The sequence below is a fragment of the Canis aureus genome, chromosome 18 (genome assembly GCF_053574225.1).
Source record: "Canis aureus isolate CA01 chromosome 18, VMU_Caureus_v.1.0, whole genome shotgun sequence".
NCBI classification, from domain to species: domain Eukaryota; kingdom Metazoa; phylum Chordata; class Mammalia; order Carnivora; family Canidae; genus Canis; species Canis aureus.
Genome location: NC_135628.1, coordinates 1,416,678 through 1,430,379, shown reverse-complemented (window position 1 = coordinate 1,430,379; position 13,702 = coordinate 1,416,678). Strand labels below are relative to the sequence as shown.

At 40.5% G+C, this 13,702-nt stretch overlaps 1 long non-coding RNA gene across 1 annotated transcript; it reads right to left on the bottom strand.

Moving 5' to 3' along the window:
- Positions 1-2,128: 2,128 nt before the first annotated feature.
- LOC144288485 (uncharacterized) lies at positions 2,129-5,054 on the bottom strand. The gene is made up of 2 exons (XR_013356345.1): positions 4,785-5,054; positions 2,129-2,291 (listed from the first exon to the last, which is right to left on the bottom strand). It is a non-coding gene; the product is annotated as an uncharacterized LOC144288485 (long non-coding RNA).
- Between the last annotated feature and the right edge of the window lie 8,648 nt (positions 5,055-13,702).

Here is a 13,702-nt window from a genome sequence, read left to right as displayed (position 1 = left end):
TCACTCCTAGCCGCAGCTTCCGAACCAGCGCCACTTCTAGGGACATTGACCCAGCAGCCACGTTCACTGGGGCTGGGGCTGCCACTGTGGGGTGGCTGGCTCTGGGGCTGGAACTGGGACTGTGTTTGGGAGCCTCATCCTTGGTTATGCCAGGAATCCCTCTCTGAAGCAAAAGCTGTTCTCCTACGCCATTCTGGACTTTGCCCTCTCAGAGGCCATGGGGCTCTTGCCTGATGGTGGCCTTTCTCATCCTCTTCGCCATGTGACGGAGCCCTCTCCACCTCCCATAGGTCTTTCTCCCATGTTTTGTCTGCGCTGCATGTTCTTTTTCCTATACCTACCCAGGCAGCCTGGGGAAAGTGGTTGGCTCAGGGTTTGACAGAGGGAAGACAAATAAATACTGTATTAATAAGAAAAAAAATAAAATATCAAAGTATTGTCAAACAAAAACATTTCATAAATCAGAAAAAATGTCAAGATAGAACATATGGAATAAAGACTATCATTTCATTAATGTAACTACTGTATTTTCCCCTACAGATGGCTTGCAGAATCATCAACTCTTAAAATTCAGTGGAAACCATGGAATTTTGAACAGTTTAGATCCTGCAGTGGTACAGAAACCTAAAAAGTGGAGGACAGGAAGGCTGGGAGGTTTACTAAATGCTTTCCTAGGGGAAGCCACACGACCAAGTGCAGCTGAGCAAAAAGCCACATTTTCTAGGGCCAGATGCTTGGGTCATAAGGGGGTTTGTTAGGTCCCTGTCATGCCTCTGAATCAGAGACCAAAGGGGATTTGGAGAGAAATATGGAGGCCTTAGTTGTTCTTTGCCTGGAAGGAAGGAAGGAGAAAGGAGACGTGAGCACCTTCTTTGGAGGCCTATACCTAGCCCACCACATGGTTTTCACCTTCAGATAAAGAAATCTCTGACAGGAAATTGCATTACTTGTCCCCATGCTCCTCACTAAGGGAGCTGTTAGGACATCCTTCTGGAAAAGAGGAAGAATGGAGGCAACTGATATCTTAATGCACAAAATCTAACTAGAGTTGGAAACGGGAGGAAGTATATGTTTTGGTTTGTTTGTTTTAACCAATCCATCCATCAACCAATTTTTTAACACACGTTTATTGAGCAACTACTACGTACCATGCACTTGTGCCAAGTTCTGGGGCTAAAGGAGACCTGTTCCTTAAGAAACCTCAAGCCCAGGAGAGAGAGTCTAGTATAAACAAGTAAGTGCTACACCAGTCCTGGTGATGAGGCAGTTGTGTGTACAAGGTCCCAGGGGTACAAAGGAGTGGTCAAGTCTATCGGTGTTGGGGTGGGGGGAGAAAGGGACTGTAGTCACTTAAAATATAGCTTCCTGTTCTCTGATATTCTTCCCTTTGGGAGGTGGGGTCGATACCTGTCCCCTTGCATCCGGGCCGGTGTGTGCCTGCTTTGACGCACAGAGTACGGTGGGAACGAAGACTAGTCTTGAAAACCCCGGAGGCTTCCTCCTGGTTCTTTTGCAATGTCTCTGGATGCTCCCTTGTTACACTTCCTCTCAGAACCCAACAGCCATTTAGTGAGAAGACGAAGGCCCTTGGGGAGGCCATATGCAGGCCTTGGGTTTCCTTCTAAACCCTGCCATGGGCTCCTCCAGTCCCACCCCAAGCCGTCGGATGATCCAGCCCAAGCCCCTTGTATCTATCTCTCTGGATGAAGCCGCAGTCTTCATCGGACACAAGCCACCTGTGCCTTGTGCGCCCTGGCAGAGTATTCCGCCATACGTGACAAGGACAGGCCCAGGGGATATTATGGTAAGTGCCACAAGCCAGTGACCAAAGGACGTGCACTGCAGGATTCCACTGACATGAGACATCTAAGCCAGTCAGATTCACAGGATCGAAGGGTGGAATGGTGGTCACCACGGGCCGCCAGGAGGAGGATCTGGGCGGTCAGTAATCAAGGGTTCAGTTAAGTAGGGTGAACAAGCCCTAGAGGCTGCCGTACAACATCGGAACGCATGATTCACAGAACTGTACCGTACACCTAACAATTTTGTGAAGAAGGTAGGTCTCATTTTAAATGCTCTTACCGCAGTAAAATAAAATTTATTTTGAAAAGTAAAATAAAACATGAGGTACCTGCCTGGGTCAGTCGGTTAAGCATCTGGCTCTTGATTTCTGCTCAGGTCATGATCTCAGAGTCATGAGATGGAGCCCCGCGTCGGGCTCTGTGCTGGGCGTGGAGCCTGCTTAAGATGCTCTCTCCCTCTCCCCCTCTGCTCCCTAACTCGCTCTTTCTCTGTAAATAAATAAATAAATAAATAAATAAAATCTAAAAAAAAGAGAAATTTCTGACTTACAGAATCCAGAAGCATAATAAAATTGTGGTTGTTTTATGCCACTAAGTTATTGGTGGTTTGTTAGGCAGCAACAGACAATCACAATAGGAGACTTCCAGGGAAGGCTTTATAAAATATATAATACGTGAACGAAACCTAATCCACCCTAACAGTACAGACTTTGATCTTAAAGTGGGGTAAAAAAAAAAAAATCCCAATTCTACAAGGAACTAGCTACGTCATTTAGGTGACCCTAATGGGTTTGTTGTATGTATTATGGCATAATGACGGACAGTGTTTCTTACACTGTTGGCACAAGGTTAGCCATCGATGTTTAAGAAATACAAGTAGAAATAATAAGAGCAAAAGCAATCAGTCGCACTGGTATGGGGTCTACCATTCTAGTCGGGGTACCCTCCTGACATGGGTCATCCAGGACAATTCTCATATATTCCCATTGTCCTGGTATCCTTTCTATTTTCGCATTGGGGTGGAGGTTATTTATTTACCTTTATCCTTTCTATTTTGCTTTTGGGGGGGGTATTTATCCTTTCTATTTTCTTATTTAGCGGGGTTAACTATCTTTAAAATGAAGCATCAACGTTAATAGTTGCATTAAAACAAACTGGGGTAGATTGGATAGGCCTTTGCTTTATACTTCCAGGTTCTGCTGTGCAGTGAGCAGAATTCTCAGTTCAGCTTGGCCTTAAATCAAAAGAATACTTTTCCCATCTCTTTCCAGAAAAATCTAACGATCACCTTTTTTTTTTTTTTTCCCCAAGGACAACATGGATGACTCTGTAACAAAATAAAAGTGCATTGGGGGTAAGCAACAAGGAGCAGGTAACTCCTTGCAGGGCAGAGCGGTAGGGAAAAAATATTCAAAGCTTCTTCTGCCTCCTGTGGCCACGTGGCGAGGGAGCTGTGGGGGCACAGCCTCTGCTTTAGTGTTTGAGGCCTACCAGCTGCTCATCCGCAGCATTACTGGGAAGCCCTGGAAACTCTAAATCGGATGTGGCCGAAGTAATTGGAGGAAATGGAGCCTGGACAGTCGTTGTGTAGAATAAAAGTGGTCTGAATGCTTTGCTACAGTGGTTTAGCCTTTTATTATGCAGGGTGTAATGGTATTTATTTGTGATATTTTATAATATATATCATATAGTAAATGCAATGCTGTATTTTGGGGTTAGGCTCTTGTATTTTGCAATAAACCCTTTTGACAGCAATGCCCTCAAAAAAAATTGATGATGTTTATTATCTAACCATTGGAAATCGTAGTGATAGCACGGAAAAATAAAAATAGGCTTCAGATACATCCCCCATCTACCTCAAAAGTGGGAGTGGGCAGTTATTTTAGGAAGACTATGAAGAACTTTTCATCGAGGATCACATGAGTCTTTTAATTCATTTCACTCATTTCTGATTTACATTATTTTTAAACATGTATGAAAAGTAAAACAAATGCAATTAATATGTTGACCCTTGTCAGGACTTTTCAAACACTTAAATAAAGGCTGTTTTACATCAGTGACATCAGATGCTTCAAGTGGGAAGTCAAGTAAATTAATTCCAATGGTATGATTTTTTTTTTTTTTTTTTTAGAGTTTTAATTAAGTAACCGCATCCCACAAGGGGCTTGAACTTACAACCCCGAGATGAAGAGTTGCATGCTTTTCTGACTGAGCCAGCCAGGCACCCTGCAGTGGTTTAACTTTTTAATTCAACTTATGAAACCAATGAAATGCTTCTAAAATTTCCTTTATTTGAAAGGGACATCACTGATGCCATCATGACTGGCACCAGAAAGTAAGCAAAAAATTCTGCACTGAAGAACAAATTACATTTTTTTGACATGATAAAACTAGAATATTTGTGGAGAATAAAGTCATAGTAAACACAACGCTGCATTACACTAGGAAATTCATGGAGCAGAAATACTTGAAACTAACTGCCATGCACACCCAACTCATAGTTGCGTCTGAAGCATTTATACTGTATCAGCCACAACCGATAGCTGCTGAAATACACTCATTTTTAGATTCGCATAATTCAGTAACTGACGTATGAACTTCTTGTGACAAGGTTAATGCCGAATAAGAAAAATATGTCAGGATGGCAGGACATGTTTTCTCCTTAGCTGCCCATCATCAGCTAGATTTTTGAAATGCTGACCTTTGACGACTGGCCCTGTAAATCCCCTGTAGCATGTTATAATGCTCTCAAACTTTTCTAAAATGAGTCCTCTAAATTTTTCTTGCATTCTGTCCAAAATCTACTGGAAATGTTTAATCCAATTATTTGATGAATGGAGAGCTGCAAATTCCATTTCCTTGGCCCCACGCCTCCAAACTCTCAGCTCTGTCTTTCCAGCTAAGCTAGACTGCCAGCCTCGGGTTTGGATTCCCCTCCCGGGAAGCCCTGCGGGTAGTGAGCTGGGACAATTGTTGACTTACCTCATCTGTTTCCTCCTCTCCGGGAGCCCTCTCCTGCCTGCCTATTGTCCAGGATCTTACATCCTTTGTTTCATGTATTTTGTCCATCTTAAAATTGCTTAAGACGAGAGGGTAAATCCAGCCATCACTAGTTTATCAAGGATAGAAATGGAAGTCCCTGAAAATGGTTTGTGAATAGAATCATCATTTATAGAAAAAAAAAAAAAAGAATCAATACTTCTATCCACCAATATAATAACATTGAGTAATTAGTAGGTGAATAAACCTGGTGGAGAGTATATGCTTTGTTATTTTTATGTTTCCCTATATTCACAAAAGTTTCCCAGTTTGGATGCTAAACTATCTGGTAATTAATTCTAGCGTATTAATAATGTTTGCTAGTATTCAGCACTAAAATCATTCACGAAATTTTCTATTACATATTTTAATTTAAATAAAATTAGGAAGTGTATCAACACCTTAATTTCTTTCATGTGCATTAATTAATGAGCTCATTGGTTGAACTTTGAAACAGCACTATATAATTATCCCCGATTTGGGGATCCCTGGGTGGCTCAGCGGTTTAGCGCCTGCCTTTGGCCCAGCGCGTGATCCTGGAGTCCCGGGATCGAGTCCCACGTCGGGCTCCCGGTGCATGGAGCCTGCTTCTCCCTCTGCCTGTGTCTCTGCCTCTCTCTCTCTCTCTGTCTATCATAAATAAATAAATAAATAAATAAATAAATAAATAAATAAATCTTTAAAAAAAATATCCCCAATTAAACAAAGCTTTCAGAGTGTAAGAGGATTCCGTCAAACTCTACATTACGGCAGCATTCAGGATTCCATGTTATTTTTTTAAACCCGATGTGCAAAAAGTTCAGTTAAATATATATTAGGCACTTTATTTCACCAATATATATCCTTGCTAGATTCCTCTTGTTTTACTATTATTCTCTTATTCTGGCCTCTTATTCTCATACTTTACATATGTTTGATATATACCCTGGAACATGTTTGAATTCTGATAAATATGTAGTATTTAAGTGTATATTTGTTTTTAATTTACGCTAATGGCATAGCACCATAACATTCATTCTCTTTTTTACATTTCCACGCATGTGTTTTCATCCACCCGTGTCACTACATGTATGTATCTGATCCTCTGTTCCAAGTTGCTACCTCGTGTACCACCGTGTGTATCCGTCACGTGTTATTATACACTGCTCTAGAGATGGGCACCATTGCCTCAGACTCACAACTGTGCAAGTAAATGGATGGTTATCCTTGCTCGCTACCTTCATGGACATGTGTGGACATTTCTCTGTGATACAAATGCAGGAACGGGCTAGCTGGATCATAGGTTCTCTGAGTACTGCCAGGTTATTATTCCTGAAATTATACCCAAGTATAGTCCCACTAGCCATACAGGGGCTTCCCATTTCTCCACATAGTTCCCAACATTCAGAATTTTTGGTACTCTGTGTTTTGCCAAGCTGGTAGGTATAAAATAGCATGTTAGTGTTATGACTACCAGTAGGTTTAAACCTATATCTGATTTCCCTTCTTTTTCTGATCAATTTACATAAGTTTCTTATGTATTTAGATGTAAAATCTTTTTATTGGTGTAGACTTCGTTATATCCTTACAGTTTTCTGTTTTATATTAACCTCGTCTAACCTTAATATTTATTACACCAATATTATTTCCACGTTTACAGAAGCTCTCCTGTATTCCTAGTTCATAAAGATATCTTCTACATTTTCTTTAATTTTGTTTAACTTTTCTAGTTAGGTCTTTGACTCTTGTGATATTCATTCACTTTTAAATATGCCTTATTTTATTCCATGTTGGGGCTTTATCAGGATAAAAATCTTCTACACAGTGAAGGAAACAAACAATAAAACTAAGAGACAACCTACAGAATGAAAGAAGATATTTGCAAATGGCACATCAGATGAAGGGCTAGTATCCAAAATCTATAAAGAACTTATCAAACTCAACACCCAAAAAATAAAAAACCCAGTTAAGAAATGGGCAGAAGACATGAACAGACATTTCTCTAAAGAAGACATAGACATGGCCAACAAGCACATGAGAAAATGCTCTCCATCACTTGCCAACAGGGAAACACAAATAAAAACCATAATGAGATACCACCTCACACCAGTGAGAATGGGGAAAATGACCAACTCTGGAAATAATAGATATTGTAGAGGATGTGGAGAAAAGGTTCCCCTTACACTGTTGGTGGGAATGCAAACCAGTGCAGCCACTGTGGAAAACAGTATGGACGATTCTTAAAAAGTTAAACGTAGAACTACACTATGACCCAGCAACTGCACTACTTGGTATTTATCCAAAGAATACAAAAACAGTGATCAAAGGGGCACATGCACCCTAATATTTATAGCAGCACTATCCATAATAACCCAAATATGGAAAAAGCCACCCAGATGAAGGGATCAACAAGATGTGATACACACACACACACACACACACACAGAGTGGAATATTACTTAACCATTGAAAAGAATGAACTCTAGCCATTTGCAATGACCTGTATGGAGCTAGAGTGTATTTTGCTAAGTGAAATGTCAGTCAGAGAAAAACAAACACCATATGATCTTACTCACATGTGGAATTTAAGAAATAAAACAGATGAAGGGATAGGGGAAGGGAGGGAAAAAATAAGATGAAAACAGAGAGGGAGGGATGCCTGGGTGGCTCAGCAGTTGAGCATCTGCCTTTGGCTCAGGGACAGATCCCAGGGTCCTAGGATCCAGTCCCAGATTGGGCTCTCTGCAGGGAGCCTGCTTCTCCCTCTGCCTCTGTCTCTACCTCTCTCTGTGTGTTTCTCATGAATAAATACATAAAATCTTTAATAATAAAAAAAACAGAGGAGGTAAACCTTGAAAGACTCTTAACTACGGGAACAAACTGAGGGTTGCTGATGGGTGGGGGGGATGAGGTAACTAGGTGACATGGGGTGTGATGAGCACCGGGTGTTACATGCAACTGATGAATCATGAACCTCTACCCTTGAAACTAATAATACATTATATGTTAACTAACTGGAATTAAAATACTGAAAGAAAAAAATGTACTTTTTCTTTCTGACTAGGAATACCCAATATGTGCATTTTGTACCTCAGAACCAGACCAAATGGAGTCTAGGCTGGTCACATAGACATCTTTTTTCTTTGTAACCAATGACAGAGCCTTCTGGGGATTTCAACAAGAATAGGCATAGATCACCAACTTACCAAACAATGATATTGATAAGTTGGTCCACATTTTCCTCAGACTCATGACCACAAAGAGACACTATTAATCTGTACGATGCAGGCCTTGCCTGGGGGTCAGTGCTGTGTGGGTAATTTAGGAAAACAGCCAACAGACCCTTGGGGAAACTTACTTAAGATAGTAGATGTCCTTCTGAAGGCTTCCAGTAACCACAGTGTTGTTCACCCACACCCACCCCTCCCCAACCTCGTGCCATCAAGTGAAGCAGAAACTACAAGATGCTTGGACAAAGACGGTAATAGGTGGCAGCAGCTGTCAGATATCTGTACCACTAGTGTGGTAAGAGAGCAGCTTGTGTCTGAGGCTCAACTCTTGCCCCCGTACAATCATTATGTTTGCTGTCTACAGCCACCTCTGCTTTTGCTCAGTTTCCACTTTCTTCAAATATAAAAAATACATCAGTATGTTTTCCCAAGATACAGTTCTTTTTTTTTTTTTTTTAAATCTGATGCTTGTGTATTTATTTGGAAAGAATGTTTACACAAAAGTCATGCCTAGCTCAACCTTGGAGAAACAGGGACACCATATTCTGTTTAACCTTAGAAAGCATTTTATAGTTAATGTTTGTTCTAGGTCCTTTTATTACCCCATATCATGTAAGAGTAAAATAGGAATTAGAGAAGTGAAATGATACACAACTAGCAAGGAACAGTCTAGATTTCTGATCACGAGATCTTCTCCCTTCACATGGTGACTGGGGGAGGACATACTTAGTGGAGGAAGCAACATGAAAAAATATGGAACTACAGAGGCGTTTCCAGGAATTCAAGATATTTCTTCATGATGGGAGCTTAGGATGTATGTAGAACTATGGAACAGGGAACCCAAAAGAAAGGATTAGTGGAAAAGGTAGAAACTGAAGGCCTCATGATTGATTCGTTAGGTAAAAAGTGGTCATTGAGAGTTCTCAAAAATAAGTAACATACTCAGGTTTGAATTTCCAGAAAAATTTTCTAAATTCTCTAGGACCCTTATGGAGGATGGCGTCAAGGATTAAAGCTGAATAAAAGAATTGTTTGATCATGAAAGTGATGGTGAACATAAACTAAGCCATTAGTAGTAAAGATAAAGAACTTGGGGAACTTTGAGAGATGCTGGAGTGAACATGCATGAGACTTGATCCTGATTGACCCTGGTGAGAGTGGAGCGAAGAAATGGGAGAAATCAAGTGTGTCTCCATGGTTTCCTGCTTGGGTAGCTTAGGTGGTTGGATGATGTGATAGTGACTTCCTGGACTGGAAATACAGCGAAGGGGCATGTGTGGAAGAAAACAAATGAGTTCAAGACGTCTTGTATGTGTTATAGATGTCTGTGGGGCAGAAGGTAGAAATGCTCTGGAGGCTTTTGGATGGACAGCTCTGAAATCAGTGAAGTCTGTCCTGGAGCTAGATACAGATGTGTGCCTAGACCCTACCTTAGACCGACCAAATCGGTTTCCGGAAATAGGTCCGTGTGTCTCCCACTGAATCAATCTTATATTGAATAACGTGAGGGAGATATATTAGGGACTATCTAAGAGCGATGAGTATATGGTAATATTTTCTTACAATGGGGAAGAGAAGACTCGTGATTTAAGGCTATACATGGGCTAATCAACTTCTTAGGTTCCTCGGGTTAAAAATCTATTGTGATTTAGTATTTAACTTTGTACGTGTTTATTTCATTTCATATTCTACTAAAGAGGCCTATTCAAGCGATTAAAACATAGTTTTTGAAATTCTTTGCTAGAGACGATGTGATCTCCCAAAACAAAACAACTTCTTTAATCCTGCAATAAGATTCAAATCTCTAATATGAGCAACCTAATGGAGTTGAAAGAGTTGAAAAAAGATGGGGTTGGTGTCAAGAGATTTGGCTCTGCTACTTCTTGTTTGGTAAAATCACTTGATTGAAGTGCAATTCAATAAATTGACTGAGTGACTACCATGTACAGAGCACTTAGCTAGCGGTGGAGGGAATCCTCAGATATATACAGCACTTCCTCTTCTCTTAAGAAGCTTATACTCCATTAGCATACTCCTACACGGTAAGCTCTCCAGGAGCTTATCTCTGCACGCCCTAGAGACGGAAATAACTTGAGCACAATCACAAGACAAAGTAGAGTAGGACCGGTGTAAAAAAAAAAGGGAGATCGAGTGTTGTTATAAAATTTAAAGAAAAGGGAACATTTATTGAGTATGTACTACGCGCTATCTTTCTAAGTAATATGCTAGAATTTTGGAACATTCCATCTAAAAATAGCACTGTCTGATAGTCGTTCAATTTTATCTAATCATTAAAGTTAGTTAAATAGGGCCATCTGTTATGAGACCTAAAAGCAAGGCTAAATACCTTGCTTTTGACACCTGGTGGAACCGGAGGACTTTGGTCGAACTGCAAGTTCTCCTCCGCGCTCTGCGTCAGTGAATAAGGCCCCCTACTCAAACCACTGTTCTTATCAGGAGGACCAGGTACCCTTTTTGCTTTTCTCTGTAGGGATTTCAGTTCTCTGCCAACCCGTGGAAGTATTGCACAAGCCAATCACATCCTTCCACCAGAACCAAGGGGGAACCTCACAGTCTTGATTCTACAAAGGCTGCCGCCCACAGCCTCTGCTTGTTCACCCTCTTCCTGAAAGCAATCCTGGCCCAGTGTGGTGTGTGATTCTCCGCTCCCCAGGCTAGGAGTAGGCTTGATAAATAAACTGCTGTTGATCCCATCTGTCTAGTATTGGGTTCATGTATCTAGCTATCTCATAACCAAAGGGTGGGAGTCCCTTCCTCACAAACAGGGTGATTAGGTGGTAATTAAAAACAAGTCATGAGTAATTAAAAATAATAGATAATCTAACATAAACGTGACAATGTAGCAATTGCTTAAAAATTTGTACAGTCTCCTTAATTAAAAACCAAGAGCAAACACAAAAAACACAGGGTGAACTCTTTAGATATACAAGAAATTCCATAACCTTAGTTTGTGCCTACCTCTCTGATATTATTTTCCACAGCAAGAGTCTACCTCCATCCACTGTAAACCATTTTTGTTTTTTAATGCTCTACGTGGTGATAAATATCTATACTTTTACTTTTTTGTGTGTCTTCTGGCTGGTAAAATGTCTCATTATCTGTTCAACTCCTAAAAAAAAAGCCGACTCCGTATCTTCTCTACAGTGAGGTTTTCCTACACACCCCACAGAAATGCTGTGGTTGTGCCTTCCTCTATATCATCACATCACTGAAAGTCCATATTATTCCATAATGCAACGATTTGTTTATATACTTGTCTCTCTTATTAGCTTGAGGATAGAGTCGGTCACTTTTTTATTAACGCTTATGCTTCCGAGAACTTACCATGGTGGCTAGCATTAGATGATGTCAGCGTTCCAAAATCCTAGTTCAACAGACGCTGTTGAACGAATGAATCATCGTGTAATTGTGTCTGGCCAACATGGGGTTTATAGCCACGAAGCTCACGATGCAAAGAAATAGTTCCATTTCTCCCTCTCTTTCTTCCCGCAGCCCTTCTAATGATTGGAGTAATGGGAGGCTTACGTGTCTGGGTAAAGAAAGCTCAGATTTTCCACCGCCTCCTGGCCTCTGATGGCCACCAGTGAATTGTAATGGACCCTGTGGTCGTTGGGCCTTGGCCTTTATACCCGAGATGCTGAGACCACGGCAGATGCAGTGTAGCCCCACATATGTCCAATGCGTTACTCTGCGTTTTCCTCATCCTCGAATTAGACTCCTCTGCTTCCTGCATCTTTTTAGGAGCCAAGAAATCTTTGCCTGCCCTCCCCGCCCGCCTCTACGTCACGCAGACTGAGCCCTCCACTGGGCGCCGTACGCATCATCGCTAGAGACGGCTGTTCCGACACCAAGCTTCTGCTCTCCCTGGGTTAAACCAGGACACAAACACACGTCCTCTCTGTTTTGGGACTGCCTAGCTCTATCTGGGGTCTGAGGATTCCCCGTACCATTCTGATCACTCATTTTAAAATTCCAATCAATTCCACCTTTTCAGGTAAGCTTTCCCCAGAAAGAAGACAACATTGTTCCCGCCTGAACGTGAAGGGATCTTTTCTTTTGAACTTCTAGTTTATTATCCCGCCTTCTAGCTGACATTTATCACATACAGCTGTGAAATAGCGTATGTATGTATATATATTTTTCCCAACTATATCATATATTATATATGTGTTTTAGCTTTTCAACTATACCCTAAATTTCCCCTCCTCGTTTTGGATTTTTTTAAATAAGTGAAAACTGCCCCAAAAATGCCATTATTCTTTAAAAAATTACGTATACTCTGATGATAGTATATTATTTCCATGATCTCCAATAGAAGATCTGTAAATTTAATCTAGTAGCTGTTTAATGAATGGTTTCCAGGCCAACAAAAAAACAGCAAACATTACACTAAAACATATTTTTATCACAAGTTAAATTCCACTAGAGCGACGAAAATTTCCAAATACCAAAAACTGTTTTTCAACTCCGGCTATGGCCCACTTATTTCAAACAATACTTAATATAATAGCATTCTAGTATGACAATAGAATTGAGACAATCCCTTAGAGTTCATGTTAATTAGGTTTGCAGATGGCTTTAAATCTTTTCAATTTTTTTCTTATTTAAATTTAAATACAATGGGGAAACGGATTAGATATTGCATGCCAGTTAACTCAGCTACATTGTAAAACAAGTATAATATCAAATTACACATGACATCTATCCATGGGCTTATTCAACTGTAGGAAAGTGGTCTTACATTTTGTCAAACAAGATCAAACTAAAAGATTTAATCCAAACAATTCAATATTTGATGAGCGATAAAAAGTGACATGTGTTTGTCTAAAGAAAGACCTAAATGCCTGGACAAACAGATGTGCCTCTAGAAACATAAAGCTTTTGTTTTCCTTTTGTTCAGATTGTGCCAAGGAGGAATATTGTCTCCATTACGGTGAACATTTTATTATCGTGTCTCAACAGGAGTGCTCTGGTTGAGAAAGCCCTTTTCATTCTAAGTTCTTGTCCCCCATGGGCTCTAAGTTTCTTATTCTTACTTTCAATGCAGAACTGATTTCTTTTTCCCTCTTGAAATGTTTGATGAAATTTCTATGTGGCCAATTTTGAGTTATTGGAGCATAAAAATGATGATTTTTTTTTTCACCAGATAGGCGATTTTTCAGGTGCTCTGGGGACGGTTAACTTAAGAATTTATTTCGAAAAGTTAAACATTCTTCAGAATATCATTATTCAAGAGAAACAAATTCATCAGAAATAAGACCAACGAAATAAACAAGTGGTATAGATTGAAAGTCCGAAGACGTAGGGAATCTGAAACCTGAAAACTAGGTTTGTTATAAATAGTTGCATCAGTGAGTTCTCTTCTTCAGTGTGCGGAAGAGGTTTAGCAATGGGGGGCTCTGAGGCTGGGCAGTTTCTTCCAGTATGTGCTTTTCTACATCCTAAATATCCTTGAGACCAAGTCCTGTCTTTGTGCAAACTCTCATGTCAGAAAAGACAGTAAAATAGGGTACAAGGATTTAAGAATGTTCCTCAAGAGTCAGTGCTCCTTCCTCTACTCCCTTTCTGTATGTCTCAGAAAGTTCCAAGTACATGGCATGGAGATTGGTCACTGCCCCATGTCACAGCAGG